At 43.4% G+C, this 21,703-nt stretch overlaps 1 protein-coding gene and 1 pseudogene across 2 annotated transcripts in view; one reads left to right on the plus strand and one right to left on the minus strand.

Annotated features, from left to right (window-relative positions):
- The window catches only part of LOC117208822 (ecdysone-inducible protein E75-like), a 218,380-nt gene that overhangs the window by 147,444 nt on the left and 49,233 nt on the right, over positions 1-21,703 (plus strand). The window lies entirely within an intron of this gene.
- LOC117208825 overlaps positions 21,272-21,703 on the minus strand; it is a 99,429-nt pseudogene continuing 98,997 nt past the window's right edge.

Genomic DNA, 21,703 nt, shown 5'->3' on the forward strand with positions numbered 1-21,703 from the left:
TTATCGTAACATGGATAATACTCGTATGTACTAATACATATAATATACAGGGTGATTGGTAACTGGTGGTACAAGCGAAAAGGGGGTGATTCTACGTGAAAAAAGAAGTCGAAAATATAGAATAAAAATGTTTCGTTCGAGGCTTTGTTTTCGAGAAAATCGACTTTGAATTTTCGCTCGGTACGCGTATCATAGATCGTTGTCTCGATGGAAGAATTTAAAATTTTCTTTTTTCACGTAGAATCACCCCCTTTCCGCTCGTACCACCAGTTACCAACCACCCTGTATAGAGGAATATGCGATATGTGTATTAAAAAAGGATGAATTTATAGTCTGTAGTGAGATATAATAGTAACCAATAGTACAGTAAGTGGAGGATTTTTGGAATATCGAGAGTATTGGAAATATTTCGTTGCAAGTTAATTCTTCTTTATTCGGTCCATAAATTGAAGCTATAAAAATCGTTACGGTTTATTGGAATTATTGTTGTATTGTTAGATTTGTTCTCGGCGAAGAGACACGTTTAATAATTTAAACATAGTTTGCGAGTTAACTGACATTTACCAGTTTGTCACATGGTCATCGGTATCTTGGTTCTGCGATATGAATTAATCGACTATATATAACTTTGTATCCCGAATTCGTTAAAATGCCCAAGTTAAGAGTTGAGACAGACACAGTAGATTCGGACAGCGTTTCGTCAGACATAGACGTTCGGCATATTTAGCCGATGAAACTATTTGGAAAACCGATCCTTCGCGTTTCTTCTTATTAGAAGCTAATTATCCGAATGATATTGCCTATTTCAGCTCCGTATAATATTTTAAAAATACTTTATTAACAAATTAATTCAGTCTTGTCTAAAGATTCGAGTAAATCGAGATAAAGTAAAGATAAAGTAAATCGAGATCACCCGAGTCTAGAGAAACGTTCGAACAAGAGGTTAAATAAAATTAAAAAGAAAAGATTAACGTCGAAATAAAATTTATTTAGACTCAGAGATGAAAGATATTTTTTAATATCTTCAGTTGCAATGTAGTTCCAAGGTTTTTCAATTGAACGATCGAAATTGGTAATTTCTAACGGCCTCTAACGAGGCCATGTTAACTCGGTGGCAAAGCCCGAAAGTAACGACTGTAAACAGTAAACACTTTCATTCACAGCTCTGTCTAGGCCCTGTGGATTTAGGCTGACTGACCCCTTTACCTCATGGCCCCCTCCGCTTCTGTCGCGTTAGATTCGTGTTAGACGGCGGTCTGACTGTGCCGCGCAACTTTCTCTCTTTCTTCGATCAAACCAAACGATGACATTACCTCGTTCCTCGATAAATCGCCAACTTACGCGACCAACAACCTCGAACCTATTAATTTACAATTATAGATTTTATGGATCTCCTTTTTTCTGGAATATTTCGTTTTTATTTCATTCGAATCTTACGCGAAAACGAAAAAATGAAAGAAAGAAGACGAATGTTTCGTACGAATCGTTTACTTGTTGGAGAGATTTATAAATAGAATAATTGGAAATAAATTAGTTAGTTTGCGATTATCAGATAGTCGACAGCTGTACAGAGGATAGCACACGCCGTGGCTTGTAAATCTCAAACTAACTTCAAAGTTTTTCATATTGACAGGAATCTTCTTTCTACTAAGAACCGTGTTCGAGGCCAAGCGGAAGCTCCCTTCAGCGACAAACGCCTCGACATCCGCTTCCCGTTAGAATAACCCCTAGAACGTTACGTAAATATAGCTTAACTAAACGGCAATGTACTGTTTCTCACAAATATTTGGCAAGAATCCGTATACCTTTGCTTCCATACCGAATTACAATTTCGTATATTACTCGCAGATATACGAAAAAATATATAAAACAAGAAGAAAACGAAACTTTCATCTTCGCGAAAAACACGCATCGTTGTAAATTTAGACGATCTCTCTGAAAAATTACCAATCGATTATTTCGATAGTTTGGACAAATTCGGAAATGAGAACGCTATACGAAAAATATACATTTGAAGAAAATATAAAGTTCACGAAGAAAGACAAGCTTTCATTACATAACTTACGTTTTACAGAAAACCTGTCGTTTCTATTTTACGAGATTCATCGAACCTTCGTGCGAAAAATTCCAAATCGTCGGTTCCGATAATTCTATCGTTAACTAAGAACAACACGTATTCCACGAACAAAGGCGACACGCTCGCGCGCCGATTCGTCCTCCAAGGAATCTCCTTCGAATTCCACCGCATCCGTATCCGGAACAGTACGCATCTCCCCTCCTGCCCCGTTTCGTGTCGTCTTGTCGGACAATGGCAGCCGCGATGTACAGGCAAAAAAGGAACTTTCGCGGAGCGGAGCGTGGGCATTGGCATTTCGTCACTGGCCAGGTTGAACAACCAGGTTGAATAACCGGCGTTACGTCACTGGCGTGTACGCGTTCACAGACGGCCAGAGGAAAGAGGGGCAACGGTGCCAACAGGCCGAGAAAGAGGAAGAGACGAGACGAAGGTAAGGGACGGAGGTTCTCAGCGTAGCGTGCAAGGTGGGGACCATGGAGGTCGATCACCTACGTACGGGAGTCAGTGACACCTTCAGGCGAGGACGATCTTTTTTTCCTTCCTTCCCTTCTGCGTGCCCTCTTCTCTTTTCTCTTTCTGTCATCCTCAGACGTCGAACCCGCTGAAACATCTAACTAACTGCCGACTGACGTTATGAATGAACACGGTGGACGAACTTTGGACGCGTGGTCGATTATTATTATCGTCGCCTGTAATAATCGTCTTTGGAATTCCACGTATTTTCGATTCTTAGGTTTTCGATCGTCTTCTCGTTACGGTACGTCGCGATTCGTTTCGAAGTTTCGTGAACGTGGCAGTTCGCTTCTTCGGACTAGATCCGACCTTTCTCCGAGCGAAACGTACTAAGGATAGCGCGATCGAGTGGCAAACGTATCGTCTATGCGTCGTGGAAGTTTAAAATCGACGAAATGTATGGAGATTTGTTCGGATGAATTCGTCGAAAGCAGCACTGTGTCTTTGGTTATTAGCGCTGTGTGCTGTCATTCCTGTCCATCGAATCGATCATCACGTTGGAATTTGTACAATGATAGAAATCAGAACTCTGGTGTGGTAGGTGGATTTGTTGAAAAGAAGCGGTGTCTTTGATTATTGACACAGTCGTATTCGTCAACTGCGTCTGTCGTATTAGAAATTCCAACTGACAAAGTGGTGTACGAACAAGTCTGTCACTGAGAACCATCGTAACACATACGTATACGCAAAACATCGGTCTTCTCCTAATTCGGCATTGCAAGCAGCGTGTATCGTATTGAAAACGTGTAGCACACCATTACATCACCACATCGTTCAAATCCAATCACAGTCTACATGAATCGTATGTGTATCACCCACGATGAATACCGATAACGAACACGTTCATCGATACGAATAAAAGACAGAAGGAAATGAAACAGTCGATCGAACAGTTGGAAACCTTTGGCTCGTTTTCCCCTGACCGTGTCGTACCATCGAAATTCCTCGAAACGGTGCCAGTGTCGGCGTCCACGTGACCGTTCCACCGAAAGATCCTTGACGAAATTATTTTGCACGACTCTGTAACGCCACGAGCGGTTCACGACAGTACCGGGTCAATGGCCGCCGGTTGTTGTTTCTCAGCGTGTGTCGGGAATGAGTATCGCGTCAAAAATACCGGGCCACCGTCTCCGTGAACGGCCACAGTGGTCAAGGTCTTCGGAGCTCGCTAGCCGGAACAACTCGACTGCTTTCGTTTCGTAAGGGGGAATTACGCGCGTTTCCCTTTTGGCTGCGCGTTACGGCATCCGCAACACGCCGATGCACGGAACACCCTGAGGTCTTCCGTCGGCCGTGTATCAATGATCGTAAGAAACGACGCGACAGAGGATTGTATACGAGAAACGTGACGACGTTTCCTCCATTGAAACGTCGATGAATATTCAAACGTCGACTTCGATCGTCTGGTTCGCGTCTAGCAGGACACAGTTGCGATTGGATGAGCTGTTGCAGATGGCTCGCGAAGATTCTCGCGGAATCTGCCGCGCTTCGTGAAATTCCCTCGAGCAGAGAGAAAACGTATAGAGACTGGAAAACAGTATATGCGTGCGCTGATCTTGAAGAACGAAACGTCTTCTTATCGGGCTGTAGGAGCACTGGGTCGAGGAATAAGTTCGATGGATTTCCATTGACGTATACATTTCTAAGAATTAGAAATTTGAGAATTAAGAATTAGAAATTGCCACGAAGAACGTAGGGATACGCGTACTTGAATTTGACGAGAAATTACTCCTTCGTCCTTTTAACATACATTTCACGCGAATGTAACGATACTTGGCGTTGGTATCTCAAGGAAACGCGAACGAACTTACTGCTCGATCTAATACATGTCATTGTTGTAGTATCAAATTTTCGTAGTCACTATCGATAATTACGTGTAAATAATCAAATGGACCTAGTTGATTAGTAGACCGCGGATTTTTACTCAGTTTCATATTTCCAGACTATTTTAAACGTTCGGACAATTACTCCGCTTTGAATATTTCGGATATTTTTGCGTATTGCATGAATTTTGTACATTAAATTTTCTATAAATTCGTGAAAATCCGCCGTCTGCTAATCGATATATAAATACTATAACGAGGCCAATTGCGCGAAAATATTTTTCACGGCCATTGAACGCTTGGTTCGTCGAACGATCAATATCTAAACTAAGAAGGAATCGAAACAAATGAAAACAACACGTCGAGAGAGGACATATCCGCTTATACGTGCTCCCATGCGTAGTTGATGGACATTGACGTTGGAGGGAGGTGACATTGTAACAGCTTCCGCCTGGCAGCATGAAATTTCGAAAGAACGGAGAAGAAGGATTCGAAGAAGAAAGAACGAAGTGCCCCTGTACTTTGCCTCGTTCCTGGCCTTAGTTAACGACGTTGCGGTAGTTGTCTTCGGTTGTAATGGCCACGTTCAAGTTTCCTTTAACGTCCGGCATGCTCGAAAGCGATCGCCTCATCGTAACTACAATCGAATAAATCCGCCATTGTTCCACGTCGATTCTTGCCTCTGGCTCTGATACACGCGCCCATATACAATCGTCGATCGTTATCTCGATGATAGTCGATCGTTTTTATAGGGCAAACGAGAGAGACACGTTAGAGTCTGAAAGTAATTTTGTCATCGAACAGCCTTTCTATAGTCATTGTATATGGGGCAAACCTTTGACTAGCCTGAATTGCTTGAACTGGGTTTCCGATAGTGAAGAACTTTAGCTTTGTAAGGATATAAGGATATCGTGAATTAAACGTAGATTTAGGCATCGTTAGGTGATAATTGTTGAATACAAATTGAGATGGGAAATATGAAATGCGAGATACAGGGAAGAGAATTGTTTTAATCGATACTGAAATTTTCTTTGAAGATAAAATGGTGTAAGAGGTTTTATGCCAATTAAAGGGATTAGAAGGAAATATCGAAAGCATTATTTTTGATTAAATACGTTATTATTTTAGAAATGCTTGGGCATGTAATTTTACAAATATGTAAATACGTGGTATCAGAAATTATCGCCAGCGTTTCTTTCGTTTCTCAAAAATATTATGTAACAAACGGTATTCCCTTCGATGTTTTGTACATTTTCGACATTATATGTCGTCTGTGCACGTTGGCGCCTTCGAGCTTCCCCTAGATAAATATCAGCGGTCTGCTAATAACGATAAAGCTTGCCTTGTGTGTCGTTCGAACGAATTGAGACGTACTTGCACACACCCAGACGTGGAAACTGACGTTAAATCGCGTGGCCGGTCTATAAACGTGTATACGATTTGCATACAATGATCCGTCGTTGCACAGGGCAAGCTCGATATTGTTCGCTTTATCTGCGTAAACTCGCTTTCATCACGGGCGGCAGGTGCCCTTTAAAGGAGAAGTCGAGCAGAGATCGCGTGGGTGGGATCGGAGAGATCGAGCGAGCGTTCGCGTTCGATGGATCGAAGCGGGTTAATCGGAATCGGGAGCACGTAACGAAGGGGATCGAGACGCCTCGCGGCCACTCGGCCGAGATCGATCGACGAGAACTGGGCAGCACCGCTGCCTCGAAAACGTGAGAACAACAGGATCGAATCGGACACGAGCCGCGAATAAATTTCGCGCGATTTACCGAACCGATAGCGACATTCTCCGCTCTCATATCGACTCACCGAAATTTTTCTTCCCCGTAATTTAATTTGTAAATTTAGTTGGACGATGTACAACTGTTACAACATTTACGATATTTAAAGGGTGAGACGTCTATCGAAGTTAATTGCATTCGCGGAGAACAGAATTCACGTAGAAATTTTTGACGTCGCTTTGTCATTGGTTCATTCGGTTTTCTAAAATTAATCGCAACCTGTTTCTTCTGACTCGGTTTGCGATTTCAGCCTGACGTTCTTTGCAACTTCTATTTCCCATAGACAAGTAAGCTTCGAACTTGTACAAGCTTTACGATACCGCGTATCGCAACGATATTCTATCCTTCTCAAATGTTTCCTAGTTTCTAAATTTATGAAAATACGATAAATGATAGGAGCTACGTATTATCGCAGTTATTTGCGAAACAGGCTTCGCCGTAACGAATCGCACGAACACGTTCTCAACTACTTTCCATCCCCCAAAACGATCTACGGAAATCTTTTCACGACTTCCCTACACAACTATTAAAGAGAACAACGAAGTAGAAGAGAAAGGAGGAAGGAAAAAGAAACAATTACGAGAGGCCTATAAAAATATTTGAATGAGAGATAAGAGTATAAAGGTTGGTGATAAACTGGTCGATTGGAATGGCTCTCGGCTGGCACGCGATGTCGCGCAGGCCGTTCACCCTGCCGGCAGGGCGAAAATAGAGGGTCGATTTCCGGTTCCAAAAAGTCGATGAATCAGCGCACGGTCGGGGGCCGCGGAAGAAACCGGCCTGATGCTGCTCGGCCATTTAAATTTGCGCGCCGCGAGCGTCGCGATCCCAAAAATAGGTCGGACGGTGAGGCAGCTCGCGCGGCTGACTTCCTCGTTCATTGTCGCGAATTCGGTTCGCCTAACTGTAGATCCGTCGGTGCACTAGCCGATGCACATGCCACGACCGCGTGCAAAGAAGCGAAGGATAGAGAAAGAAGGAGGAAGAGAGGTCGTTGCATCGTTAGAGGCGAACGCAACGCCGCTGGAAGCGCCGCGGGACCGCTGTGATACGAATTCCTTTTATTCCTTTTCGTAATATCAGCCGTGTACTCTTGCGCTTTGCCATCGGTCACTTTCTTGCAATCTTGTGTTTCTTTTTCTCTTTTTCTAGCATCGTTCAGTAGCGTTTTTCCTTTGCGACAGAAATGGATTTATTAGTTTTTGTTTTAGATAAAGCTATTTAAAGGTATTTAAACATTTATTGTCAAATTATTTTGTACAGACGTTATGAGACATTTTGAAATTTCATTATCGCTGTGACGAAGCATGGTTGCCATGGGCAAGTTTGAAACAGATTCCAAAATACATATATAAAAATCCTAAATTTGTCGTCTCTTAAAACGAAAATGTTATCTTTGCATCTCTGATAAAACAGCGAACACGTTAAAAATTCACGATGCAACGATAAATATTTGCAACGAGTTTTCGATTAAAACGTGACAAACGCGACGAAGCCCGTGAGGTTAGCGGCTGATGCACCTCTAAAGAATGAAACCACCACGATCTAAACCAGGAACGAAATATTTCACCGGCAGGATTCCGTTAGCTCGGAACACCCATGCACGGTTAGGTCCTTCAAGAAAAATCGATCTGGACGAACGAGGATCTGCGCGTTTCTCACGAGAGAGCGAGAGAGCCGTGGCAGTCAAACTGTCAAACCATCCTCCAAGCTCCCCACGTGGCCGTGGAGAAACTAGCTGGGTAATCGCGTCCGAAGAGAAGTCAACCGCGGCCAAACTCTTCTCTGCTCGTTCTCTCGGTTGGTTCTTTAAATTCAGAGAGATAGTTGCTGAAGAGAGAGTCTACGGCTCTCGTAGCGTAGATTTACTGCCTGGCCATTCCCGTTCCGACGAAAGGATGCGTCCCTTCCGGGCACTTAGTCCAAGGGAACAGGCTGATGGAGTCGCGCCGCGTGCGTCCCGGTTGCGGTAACGAGCCACGGCGAGAGCCAATAGCCCGTAGTCGAAGTCCACCACCGTTGGTCCCCGCGATATGCACGCGTTGGCGTGGTCCCGCATTAGCATCGATATAGCGAGGGTCAGGTCGGGTTCAGTGAACCCGATGCATCGCGCTCTCGGTGCGCCGGTGCATCGCGAAGGAACGAGCGAAGAATGAAAAGTGGCTCCGCCACGGGCGTTAGAACGCCTCGATCACGCCGTTTCCGATCATGGGATATGGAGAACGTTGCCGGCCTTCGTTTTGCTCGCCTTTTGCTGCCTGGATATTATCGAAGCAAGAAAATCTCTTCGCGACGAGTTACGTCGTCGATGCGCTGACAGATAGACGGAGAGAGTTATCGCTATTTTGTCTCCTCTTTGAGAGAGAGAGAGAAAGAGTGTGCGTTTGGTATCGAAGAAACAGGTGTCCTCAGTAATATTCTCTTCTTGCGGCATTTTTCTAAATAAAATATGTAACCAATCAACGCAATCGTACTTGGATTCACCGCATATGTCGACGGATATGTACGTATATATGTGTAATAAAGAGCTGAAAAGATGACGAGGCAAAGGAACGCGACTCTGCTAATATTCTACGAATATTGCTAGTGTATTGACTTCGGTTGCCTTTGATGAGAGATAGGAACGAGAGCTGAATACGGATGAATGGCAGTAAATTTTCAGCTGAGGGCGTTTCGAGATGTTTGGCTTTGATAGATGAAATACGAGACTGGAGAGCGTTATTGTTAACTTGAAATGCTTTTAGTGGCGAATACGCTTGATGAAGATCGTTGAACAAGCGTCGAAGTTTGAGACACAAGGTGTTTGAAGATATTGGGAAAGCTTCGACTTCGATAGATACGACGATATTACGCTGTTGTTGACCGAGGTCATGTAGAATAGATGAAAAAGGTCAGGGGTATGAAACGTTGTATCGTCTACTTTTTATCGATATCTCGAATGACGAAACAACATCGTGTTCGTTTTCGTTCTCTCGTGAAACCTTTAAAATTCAATAAGTGACCCGAAGATGGCCCGAGGCGGAAAGTGGATTGATCCGCAGGTTGCGCCGGTTATCGAATAACCAAATTCGTGCTTGCCTACTTTCGTCGTTACGTAACGAGATGGTTGTTTCGTTCGACTGGAAACCACAGTGTCCGAGGGATCCGCTTCGAGCGAACCTCGCGGACCGTTAAACCTAAGAAAAAGAATGTCTAATCGTAAGAACTCTATGGCAAAGTTACGAACCGCTGTTTCAATAATTACGACATCGATTACATCATCGAATTAAAATCCAATACGTCGGACGCAACGAAAGTTTGATTCGATCGAGAACGAAGCATCCATGACTCTATTTCGGTTTGACATTTCGCGAGAAATAAACGTGATCTCGAACGAGGAAACACGATTCTCTCTCGTCATGCAACGACGATTGACTTTTCCAGATATATACACATTCGTTATATACTTTCACCGACGATGTTATTCTGTATTGTCTCGCGACACTCTCACTTGGCTGGTTGCTGACTGGAGATATGCAACGATAACAGTGGAAATCATCGTATCTGCTGAAAGCCGCGCGTCTGACGAAATCTCAGCGAGCACTGTTTCGACCTAGATCCATTCCCATCCACTGGGAACAAAGCGCTGGAATTAATTATGGCGATACTCTTAACCGTTTCGAGCAACATTCTTTATCTCGTTCGTAAGTTGGAAATTATAAATAACGATAATGTCTAACATACATAACGAATCTTAACATCGAACCGAAGCCAAACCTAATCCAATCTTCGTGACCAAGTAACAAAAGGATTATCTGGTTTCCTGATACTTATAATCAAACACGATGCCAAAATTTCAATTGAAATGAAATCTCTCCGCATCTAGAAAATTACAAAACCCTTCACCTACTAAAACTGCGAAACTTTTTCGCCTCGCCCCAGTGGCCCACATATTACCCCGATTACCTGGAACCCCAAAAACGTCGAAGCAATTTTCAACGGTGTAGCGGCGGCCGTCTCGAGCTCTACGATTAATTAGTGGACGAGCAGCCGCGATTCTAATTGGCGACGCGGAATGGGGAGCAACGAGTGAAATTTCGCGCAATTACATAAGCTCAGCCGGCCGGTGCATAGCTGGTGCGCCGCTGCACCGACCCACCCCTCTTCGCTCTTTATCTTCCGTGGATGTAGAGCAATATGGTTAGAGGTGAGTGACCGGCGTCCAGTTGCGTTCACTAACCTCCCTTCTCCATCCAGTACAACGAAGAGGGTATCTGCTGTTGGCGTGTGGCCCCACTCTGGCGAAGCACGCGAGCACACCATCGTATTTCCCCGTCAGCTCGAGTTTTGCTCTTCCACACCATACTACATGCCTCGTCGTTCGTCGTCATTCGTCGTAGTTGAACCGGCTCCATACGCCTTCTTCTTCGTCTTTGTCCTCTTCTCCTTCTTCTTCTTCTTCTTCTTCTTCTTCTTCTTTCTCTCCTCCTTTCACGCTCGTTGTAGAACTCGAGGCACGCGAACAGAACCTGCCATTGGGGACCACACGATCCACACTGGACTCGATTGCACTATCGGTACTCGTATGAATTTAGAACGGCGGATCTGGAGCGCTAGAGACTCCATAGCCACATCCCCGTGACCATCTTCTCTATATCGCTTCTGGCGCCTTCGCCTGTTGATGCTGATCAGGCGTTCGGCTTCTGCGCTGAGATCTTTTTCGCCTGCGATTCGTTTATGGTAAGATCGCAGAAACAAAGTTATTTAAATTCTTTTATGCTTATCAAGAGCTACTTCGATATCGTAATTTTCTCTGGTGGACCGATGCTGTTATATTTCTGTCTCGTATAATTACGAAGATTTTGTAGTTTCCACGGTGTTAGCTTTTATTTATCGAATTTTTATCGAAGTCGATCTCAGATTTCTTTCGTCGTTACATATTATTTATAAATCGTTCTCTGGACCCTCTCGTTCAACTATTTTCTAACTAACATCAAAGAATTGACAGGTCAGAGGTTGTAGATTAAAGATTATATCGTTTTTCGATTTCCGAATAAAAAATGTACAAGGACCCTCGGTTTTCTCGCGAGCAAATCAAACTTCGATAACAACGAGTTCCGAAGTGTCGTTGCTCTATTCTTTCGATTTTCCAGAAGAACGAAAGTAGTCGCTGGTAGAACCACTTTCGTGCGGCGACTCGAGAGATCGAAGAGCGCAACGAGCTGGTTCGATCTTATCGAGGCCGGGTTCGTTGCTATCCGTGTTCGGTGGCCCGTGCGATTGGCCCAATTGGGGTCTAGCGTTTCACAGTTAGACCTAATGGGACGAACAATTACTCTCACGGAAGAATGTCGATGGGGAAGCTCGTTCAAACGTTTCCGTTTCTACCCGTCCTGTGTCGCGGTGGACGAGCTCGATCGGTCTTCAACCGTTCCTCTCCGAGACCCCGTGCACATTTATTGCTTCACTTTTACTCGTACCGAAACTTACTTTCGGCAGTGGCCATTCACTCGGCCCGCTGCACCGTCGTGCCTCCATTATTTACGTTCCATCAATGATGTTGGTCGATGATGAATGATTTTCAAAGGTTTTACATTTTTCTTCTTTTTACGGGAAGCCAGTTTTTTCAGCATATTTACAGTACTAACAAACTGAATTTTTGACTCGTGTTCTTCAAGGACACTGGTTTTCGAGTTGTAATAGGAAAATGAAAAGTCTTAATGAGAAGCAAAGATAGCTCGTGACGTTCTGATATTTCGTGTTACTAAGTTGACGAAGAAAATTCTTGTTATATAATCGAGCGATACTTCCGAGTTATGTCCTTACGTTCATAGAATATCACGAAAGTTACTTGGAGCCGTGTCGACGAGAAGTCGACACAAAAATCCCCGATTCAAACCAACAAACCAAACAACATTTCTCTTCGATAATTTCTTACTTATACAAACACCCTTACTGCATTCTGTTGGGAAAACCACTTACCATTTCCAATTCTCATCTCATCACGCGTACACCAACTAAATATACACACCGAAACTAACAAACACTCCACTAAACTCCCCACTCCGGAACTGAAAACCTTCTAATCACACGGTTCACCCGAACACCCTAGCATCCCATTTACACGGCTGCAGCCCACTCCTACGCCTGATCTATCTGCCACAAATACAATTCCCTGGAGACTCTGTGTGCCAGCTGCTGTCTAATTAACAGGCTCAAAGAGCCTGGTATCTCCACATCAAAGTAGATATAGATCGTCGTAGTCAGCCTACATATGTAGTTCAACGATCTACGATACGATTGACGATCCTAAGGGAACGTATCGATCGGATGTGGAATCGATGTTTCTGGCATGGAATTAAGGAACTTGTACAGTAAAATAGAGTCGCTTGATTCGTCCTAAGTTTCAACATCTTTACCGATCGATCTTAAACTTTTAAACACGGAATGATCAAACGCGTATTATACGTTATGAGATACCATTAGTATTACTTTTCTATTTATATCACGAATTATTCAAGTAACTACTATTATAATTAGCGTTACTATTCGCCACACACAAATGATATTTTTCGAAATATATCGCTCTAAACTTAATCTTTAATGCTCGACGAATCGCAAGATTTCGCAATGTACAGTGGTGGACGCTTTAAAATTCATACCTTTATATACGAGTGTATACTAATTTCGTATTAGGCATTTCTATCACGCTGATAACGTCGTCTATTGCGTTTATTTATTACTTTTGCCCATTGCAATTCTGTAAAATTATAGCGTTTTCCCTCTCCGATATTGAAACTCTTTTTCTTTTATTAAGCAACCGACGATCGCCTAAAAATTGTTCGCCATCGAATTCGCCGCGCCACTAAAACCTCAACTACTCGCAGTTTGACCGAAATACCTTTCCGAGTGAAATAACCCTATCTTACCCTATGGCCAGGATTCGTCGATTCTGGCCAGGTTTTCGCTCGTTCGGCACAATGAGGCTCGTTTAATGCACAAGAGGGAACAACGTGGCATCGCGAACGTGTGCAGGCGTGTACCCCTTCCCCTGTTCTTCCCTCTAACTACCTGTGGACTCGTCGTTTGCCTCTCTGGTCGTATGTGTGTTGCTCGCGTGCACGGTCGCGTGCGTGCACGTAGAGGCAAGGTAGGCGAGCGAACGAGCGTGTGTGCGTACATGCTGGCCGAGGGTCGTGCCGATGACCGATCAAAGAGAAGTTCGCGTTGTGAATACGTGATACGTAACCGTCCAAGGCACACGGCCACTGACCGACGCTGTACCGACTCAACCCGTGCATTGTCCTCGCAGCACGCCGATACCGAACTGACGCCTTATAGTTAGGCCTCTTTGGCAGCGTTATAAACGGGTTCATAGACGTTAGAACAGGAATAGAAGGATTTAGGGATTAATTAGCGGTGATTTAGTGTAATTAGATCAGAGATTTAGGGTTCGCGGATTTTAGACTGGTTTCTGGGATTTCGACTTTTGCGACAGTTCGAGCTTGCGGATCGTAGATGCGTGATGACAGAGACGGCGTTTTGGATTTTTAAACGAATTTTGGCAGAGATGGGATATTGAGATTTTAGGTGGATTTTAGGTGGAAGATAGTCGATGGGAAGGACTTGTGGATTAATTGAGGATGTAATTAGGGAAGGTTTGAAGTTGGTGGATTTTATATGTTTCACAGTTTTACATAGACTTGGGTGAGATTGACTTTTGGAATTTTAAGTGAGTTTTCGGACCGATTGGATCTGGAGATTCTAAATAGTCGTTGCAAGAGAGATTGGCTTTCAGAGTTTCCAGCGAATTTGCCGAGAAATTGGATATCGAGATTTTACGTGCAAGGCATTCGATAGAACGATTTACGGATTAATCGCGTTGAGTCGCTTCGTTTCTTCGGTTTTTGTGTTCCGTTGAAATAAAATCAAAGTACAAAGCGAACATCGAAGGAGCATTACGTTTGTTCGTAAATCGAATGTATCTTCAAGTAGTATATTTTCGAAAGTCGTTGTAGGAAGTTCTAACTGGTTTCGCGTTATCAAGTTACGTATTCAAAGGCAACATACTAGCTTCGCTAATCTACGATACAAAAATCCTGACATTGAAAGACAAAGCGATAAAAGTAAAGGTGAAAATCGACGTGGGAACAATGCGGAGTACGTGCGCACGCAGAAGAAAGGCTAGGAAACGCTGGATGGTTCGTTATCGAGATATCCCCGCTAGTTTCACGGGTTCACTGCACCCCGCAATGGGCAAGATAACTGAATCTGCATCCCACTTTTCAAACGGCGCACCACGATACTCGAGTAACCGCATTTGGATGGTTGCATCCCGATGCGAACTTCCATGCCATGCCGTCCCGATGCTATTTTACTGCTCGACCAGTCTTGCCGGTCAACGAGAAATATGAACTGTATCGGCTGTTGTATAGTTCAGTGAACCGGGGGACGCGAACATTACCTTCGCGGCGTGGCTGGTTGCTGGGCTTTGCTTTGCTATTGCTGCCGTTGCTGTAAATCGCGATTCGCAGCTACGCTGGCCACGATTTACGACCTAGCGTTAACCCGACGTCCAATATAATAATCGAATAAACGACCACGGTTGCACGGGTTGCGAACCTAACCGTAAGCTCGCGTCTCGTAGTCGTGAACACGGAAAAACTCGTCCATGAGTCCGTGTACACGTCTCGATCAAAAATCCTATGATAGTCAAGTTTTAACGACGCTTGTGTTAACAAAAGCATCAAAAATCAAGCACGTAATAAAAATATCCAAAAGTGGTGGTGTTATACATATGAGAAAGAAAGTATACTCGCGCGTGTTGCTGATATTCGTACGCAGTGACTTTTGAAACGCGTGTAAAATTACAAACTGATAGTTTATAAAAAAAGAAAAAACAGACCAATGGAAAATCAAATACCGAAGTTCTATCAGTTAAGAGAATAGCGTTATCGATAGGAATATTTTATTTTCGACTGACGAAAATAAAATACGCGATTCTATAAAAAAGAAAAAAAAAACAGGACTGAAAAAATTACAAAAATCGCGAAGTTAGAAAAGTTGTCCGTATCAAATTGCAAATTACCACTCTAAATGCTTAGATCTCTAAACCCTTAAGTCCTCTCTGCGATCGAAACCTACATACAGATTTCCAAAATTTCAATCAAAATCCGATCGAAAACGCCAAAGGGCGAAAGTGAAAACTCGCGGCGGAGCGAGTTCAACGACCTTCGAAAATTTGCGATCCATTCTCATCGCAGTAGGTACATACCAAGGCGCGACATTAGAATTTCATGGTAGTATCGCGTACATATTTAGCACGGAGCTGCGATCGAAACGGACAGGCTAAAGGCGAGACGAGTCGATGCACTTGTCCGCTTTTGTTAAACGGCGATTCGATTGCGCGTATCAAAGGGGGCAGCGTGGAAACGAGCGGACTTAGCACGAGGATGACGTGTCCCTCTCGCTCGCGCACAAGCGCATAGTAAGCTGCAACACGCGCTCACCACCTACTCGTTACAGCATCGGGGACACTGACACGCCGCGCCGTGCAACTTTGCTGGACAGAACGTTCTCGTTCGACGTGATTTATACAGGCCGCGCGCGGTATCAATGCCATAAACGGGCACGAAGCTGATCGTTTGTTAAAAAAGTAACTTTGCAATTGGAAAACGAAGCTTTTCTTTTCATGCGAAGTGCTATCGTCTCGCTCGTTTTCGAATAATCGATCGAGTGTATATTTGTATAATAGTGGAACCGCTGTGTACATTACTGTATATTTGTTCAGATAATATGTAACTAATAAATTGATTTCGTGAACGTCGCTTTGCTCGAGCAAAGATAAATAATAGCGATACCTGATAAAATGAATTTATTCGATAAAGCAGATAAACGAAACGAAACGTACGATAGAATTTCGCGGATACGATTAATTCGCTGGAATTAATATGGATTTTTACTTCGATGTTTTCGTTATTTCTGTCTGTGTAATTATTAATCAACGTGGTCAGTGAACTAACTACATTATTTTGTGATTATATTAACAATTTCAGTATGTATGAATATATATATATATAATACGTAAGAAGCATCATTTTTAAAGCATAGTGAAAGAAACTTTAAGAGAGGCGTTTAGCATTTTATCGATCATGAGAATCTTATGTCAAGATCAATTTAATAGCTGAAATTCGACTGTGTGAAAAAATTCTTTGAGTCGCGAAGGAAGAAATAAGAACAGAGAAAGAAATGTTATCGCCTTGAAGTAGGCGATTTTAAACGAAATTAGTAGCCGCGCGTGGCTAATAAAAGTCTCGCAGTAGAATAAGACAGTCATGGTCGACCGGCTTCTTTCTTTTGCGAGGCGAGGCCGACTTCCGCGGAGACGATCTTCCTTCTTAACAAGATAAACGTGTCCAAGAATCAATAGGTAAAAATCGTTAAGGCCAAATAAAATGGAAGGGTTCACGGTCGTTGACAGTTGACCGTTTAATTTTCAACGCGACGCACGATTGGTCATTGAATCGTTAACCCGTACGGTCCGTTCTCGATTAAAGTAAATTATTCGACAACTCTTTCGCTTGTTCGACCTATAGATCCCACTGCGAAGGTTCTCGATTTCGATGCTTGCTTTTTGTTTGTTCGATTGTTGGATGGAAATAAATAAAAAACAAGGAAACATGTATAGCAGCACGGAAACGCTTAATTTTGAATTTCTAAAGAAATTCGAAGGAAAATACGAGAATCTCATTGGAGCTTTTTCATCTTTTCTTTCTCGATGGTTCGGATGTTTTTCACATTTTTTAATCAAAGAGTCTGTCCAAATTTTTCCCAAATTTTTTAATTAAAGCGCCTGTTCAATGTTTTCGAATTTCTTGTAAAATAGTATGGACAATAATGCAATGAAGAATATTCCACGGTTGATTCAAGATAACTTGAGCATAGCACTTGGTGCTAAAGTTTTCCAAGTAACCAAACTGTCTAACCCAAACTAGTACCATAAACTTCCTTTGGTTCTTCGATGTGACATACTTAGATTAATTACTACCAAACCAATTATCAAGATTATTCGAGCAAGGTATGCATCGACGTGTAATATCTTTGACACCGTTCTTCTACAATTCTCCAACTCTAAATCTATCACAGAATTCACCCAACTCTTTTACCTACTATATTTAGATTAATTAATATCAAGTCGATTATTAATATTATTCAGTCAAGTTGCGGTTAAACGATAAGTTAAACATGTAAGATCCACTACATTAGATATCGTAGAATTTTCTAATCTCGAATCAGTATCATAAACTACGTTGAGCATGTCGATGCGACGTATCTAGACCAATTATTATCAAATGTCAGTACGTAACTTCCAGCTTTTTAATTTTATTCAAAAAGTACAAACTTTCATAAATATCTGCGATCCGATTAACATTATGGTTCGAAAAATTGCGCTCTACCAAATAACTAAATCTGCAGGCGAACTCTTCTACGCTATATTCTACCATGGAATGTTTTAACATAAAAATCCTCGTCAAATATGAATTTTCACAAACATCCGCGGTCTAATTACCAACGTGATCCGAACAAATTGCACTCAACCAAATAACCAAATCTTCAGGCAAACCCTTCCGCGCTGTATTTTACCACGAAACGTTTCAATATGCGTAAGAGCCCTCGTCAAATACGAATTTTTCTACAAATTCGTACATCAAATATGATAAAAAATGAAAGATAGCAGCAACAAACTGTACTCGACCAAATAGCCAAATCTTCGATCGGACCCTTTTACGTTATACCCTACCACGAAACGTTCTGACGCAAAAAGCCCTCGTCAAACGTCTTGAAACCTGGCCTGACATCGTTTCACGGAAAATTCTCGAATTTCCACAATGCTCGGTGTCCCGGGCTTATGAAGCGGCGAGTACAAAGTGCAACAGTGTGTACCGTTACGAAAGGCAAGAGCGTGCAAGCTCGATCCTCAACTGGGAACACTGTTCCACGTATACCAACAGGCTTCCAAATTGCCTCCTAACTGCCCCCCTTCTCATAATAAATTTCGTCCGCCTTCTTCGTTTCCCCGGAACCGATTTCCCTGGCCAGCTTTCGATGAAAAAGCGAGTCTCGTCCGGTTTGCTCGGCCGGCTTCTCGAAGATTCTTGATTTCGGGGCATCGACAACGAGGAGGCGATGAACTCGGTCACCGGGCAACAAACTGCAGACCCCACCAACGCGACCATCGCCTTTCGTCCTTCTCTGTTCGTCGTTCGTTACCCCGGCACACGGTTTCCTTCTCTGCCGTTCTCTCCCCGTGGCATCTCTCCTCTCTCTGTCCTGGAAGAGGAGAAGGTCCGTGCACACGCGAGCCACGCCACCGTTTCGTAATACACCTTCATGATGCTTTTCAAGGTGACCGTGAACTTCTGAGCACGTTTCCACCGCGCTGAACGGGGGGACAATCGAGCGGCATCGCGAGCCAGAGGACGTTCGGCATCCACCAAGAATTCGCCAAGGGCTCGTTGCTTGCACCATACTTTTTCGTCTTCGTGGATTTTCTAAATTCTTATGCGTATTTCTGTTCTTCGAATGCCTTTTGAAAATCTATCGGATTTTCAGCTCGCTTCTCTTCTTTTGCACGTTGTTCGAACGCTCTTGCAAAATATATTGGATTTTTTGATCGGATATAGCTTCAACGGAAGTTGGCTTTTGATCGCGGCTTCTTCGCAAATTGGCTTCTGTTTCTACAGATTCTTTGCATAGTCGTTGCAAATGTATTGGATTTTCAGAGGATTTTTCTTTCGCGGAGATTCGCCGGACCATTTTGAAAGATATATTGGATTTTTTGACCGGATTTAGTTTCAATGCGAGTTGGCTTTTCACTCTTCGCAGATTCTCTTCCGTCTGCGCAGATTCCCTCGATGCTTGTTCACAGTATCTTCGATCGCGATTGCATTTTTCTTTCGCGCAGATTCTTCGAACCCTTGTTGCGAATACATTGGTCTCTTATTGGATTTAGTTTCCAGATAACAGACAGATTTTTCTTGGATATTAGCGGAAATTGGATTTCGCTTCCTCCAAATGATATTCAAGGAGAGAAATTAAATAGACGAATGATATTATCGTAGAGATTCGATTCTTATTTTTGATATTAATGAAAATTTATTAACGAATTTCGATTAGCACACGCATTTCTGATATCAGAAATCGAACAGTTATCCTGGAAGATGCGACTGGTGTCTATTTGCGCCTGCTGTCGCTAGAGTTCGACATCGGTGACCCAACGACACGATTCGGCCAGCGGCATTAGGTAATTCGGTGACGAAACGTGACTTCTCGCTGGAACATTGCCCCCACCTTCGTTGGCCGGTCTCTTCCTCTTACTTAAGCTCACGAACCTTCCTCGTCACGTGTCGGATCGTACGTGAACGCCCGTGTGGAATAGCGGTTCCTCTTGCGTTCTGTAACAACTACTCGAAGCTTCTTCGTCGTTACGACGTTCTATCGTTGTATTATTCGATGTAAACTTAATCCGGAATGCTCGCAAAAGACTGTCAAAGATTGTTAAAAATTACGATACCCGGTAATTTAAATCGGTTGATAAAAAAAAAAAAAAAAAAAAAATTCGTGAAAATTGGCAAGAACGATATTGATTTTGTTAGGTAGATTTTAGGTCGCGATCGAAAGTTCAGGATGATCGATACGTGCGTTGTCTTGCTTTTCCTGGCAACCGTTATCAGCATACAGGCCGTTAATATTACGTTCCACGTCGTGAGCTGGAAGGCTGGTGAACGTGGCGGGAAACAGGGTTAAGAGTGTGTCCGCGGCGAAGTTTTCGTTTTGCGCGAACGTCGTTCGTTGTCTGACGTTTGAACGACGTTCGTGATTATTTAACGTTCCAGGTGAAGGGGTTGGAAACTGGTTTCTAGAATAATCGAAGCTGTTTTTCAATGACTCGCGAAAATAAATATTTTCAGCGATGCTAGGATTGCAAGAGAATGTTAGGAGAATGCTGCGAAGTCGCTCAAGAGGAGGAAGAATAGTATGTTTAAAGCGAATTACAAGCAATCAAGCGAAGAACCTCGGACTTTCAATTCCAACTTGTTTTTCCATTATCAGTCTTTTCCGATCCTAACGAAACGTTCTTTCTACTAAAACCAAAAAAGATTCGCGCCTCGTAGGATTAAACTGACATCGCGACAATCCTCGCCAGCTTCGACCAACCAACCCAGAAATCTCGTACTTCGAATCCCAATCCTAACCTAACCCAACATTCTCACCTTCGCATCCCAGAAACATCTCTCGGCCATATCCACGAAGCTCCCCTTTAAATCCTTCTCGATCCCACTAAATTCAAGCAAAACTTCAACCTGCTTTGAACCTGCTTGGATTACCTTATCTCTCGCGGAAGGAAGAAGAACAGCGAGTATTGTACAAAGAAGCCAGTTGCCCCCTTAGAAACACAAGTAAATTCTCGCGAGTTAGTGATCGAGGCAGTTACCCACGATCCGATGCGTCTATCCCGGCAATTCTCTATCGTTTTTTATTTTGTAGCACGTTTAAACCGATTACTAAAATTCTACGTACACCAAAAAATGTGTTATATCGATCGAAGACATTCACACCGGGCCGTATATTTCTATTTCCATTTGACGATCCGAGGGAAAAGAGGTCAGTGCCTTTGACTAAATTAGACACTGCGCGTTAACCCTTTGAGATTCGCGGTATTTTCCAGCTTTCGTTCCAGTGGGTCCTCGTTAATTTCGTCGGACACTCTTGTCGAGTCGGTATTTTATAGTATTCCGATGTTTCAATATCTTGGCAGCGAACTAACGTAATAACACATATAGATGGATATCAAAAAGCGAGTGGAAGTAGGTAGGTTCGATACGAAAACTGATACGATTTTTCTTTACACAAAAGTGTAAATATTAATTAGTCGATAAATAATATATCCTAAGGATGTATAAAGATAAGGTTGTGCATACATATACACATTATATATTATATACGAAATACCTGGTTACACAGTCGGAGGACCTTGAAAAGGACCAGGAGTTGTCGCAGCGTTGCATTTGAAAATCACAGATCTGTTCTTTTCAAAGTTGTACGTCACGTAGTGTCGAAGAAGAGAGGAGGATCATCGTCGTCGGCATCGTCGTCGTCGTCGGCCACGAGAAGGCCTGAAAAAGTCCGTAGCCTGCACCGTTGACGTGGCTGGTGGTGGTGTGGCTGCTGCTGCTGGCGGCGCTGCATAGCACGTTGACGTTGTTGCTAGTGTGGGTTACCTGGTTAGTGACCGGCCAACCGAGTTCACTGGCATCGGCCCTCTTCCAGGTTGGCTAATCTCGCGACGAACGGAGAACGCCCGCTCCCTCCTGGCACCGCGACGCCCGCGCCGCCGCGCTTCTTCCTGCTTGGTCGTTTTGCTCGTTGAAAAGCAACAGAGATTCCCTTGGTGGCTGTCCGCGGGCCCGCTCGTCGCTCGCACAAGCGCTCCAAGCTCGACTGGAACAGTTAAGGACACGTTT

Source organism: Bombus bifarius, unplaced genomic scaffold, assembly GCF_011952205.1.
Source record: "Bombus bifarius isolate JDL3187 unplaced genomic scaffold, Bbif_JDL3187 scf7180000008162, whole genome shotgun sequence".
In the NCBI taxonomy this organism is placed as follows: Eukaryota; Metazoa; Arthropoda; class Insecta; order Hymenoptera; family Apidae; genus Bombus; species Bombus bifarius.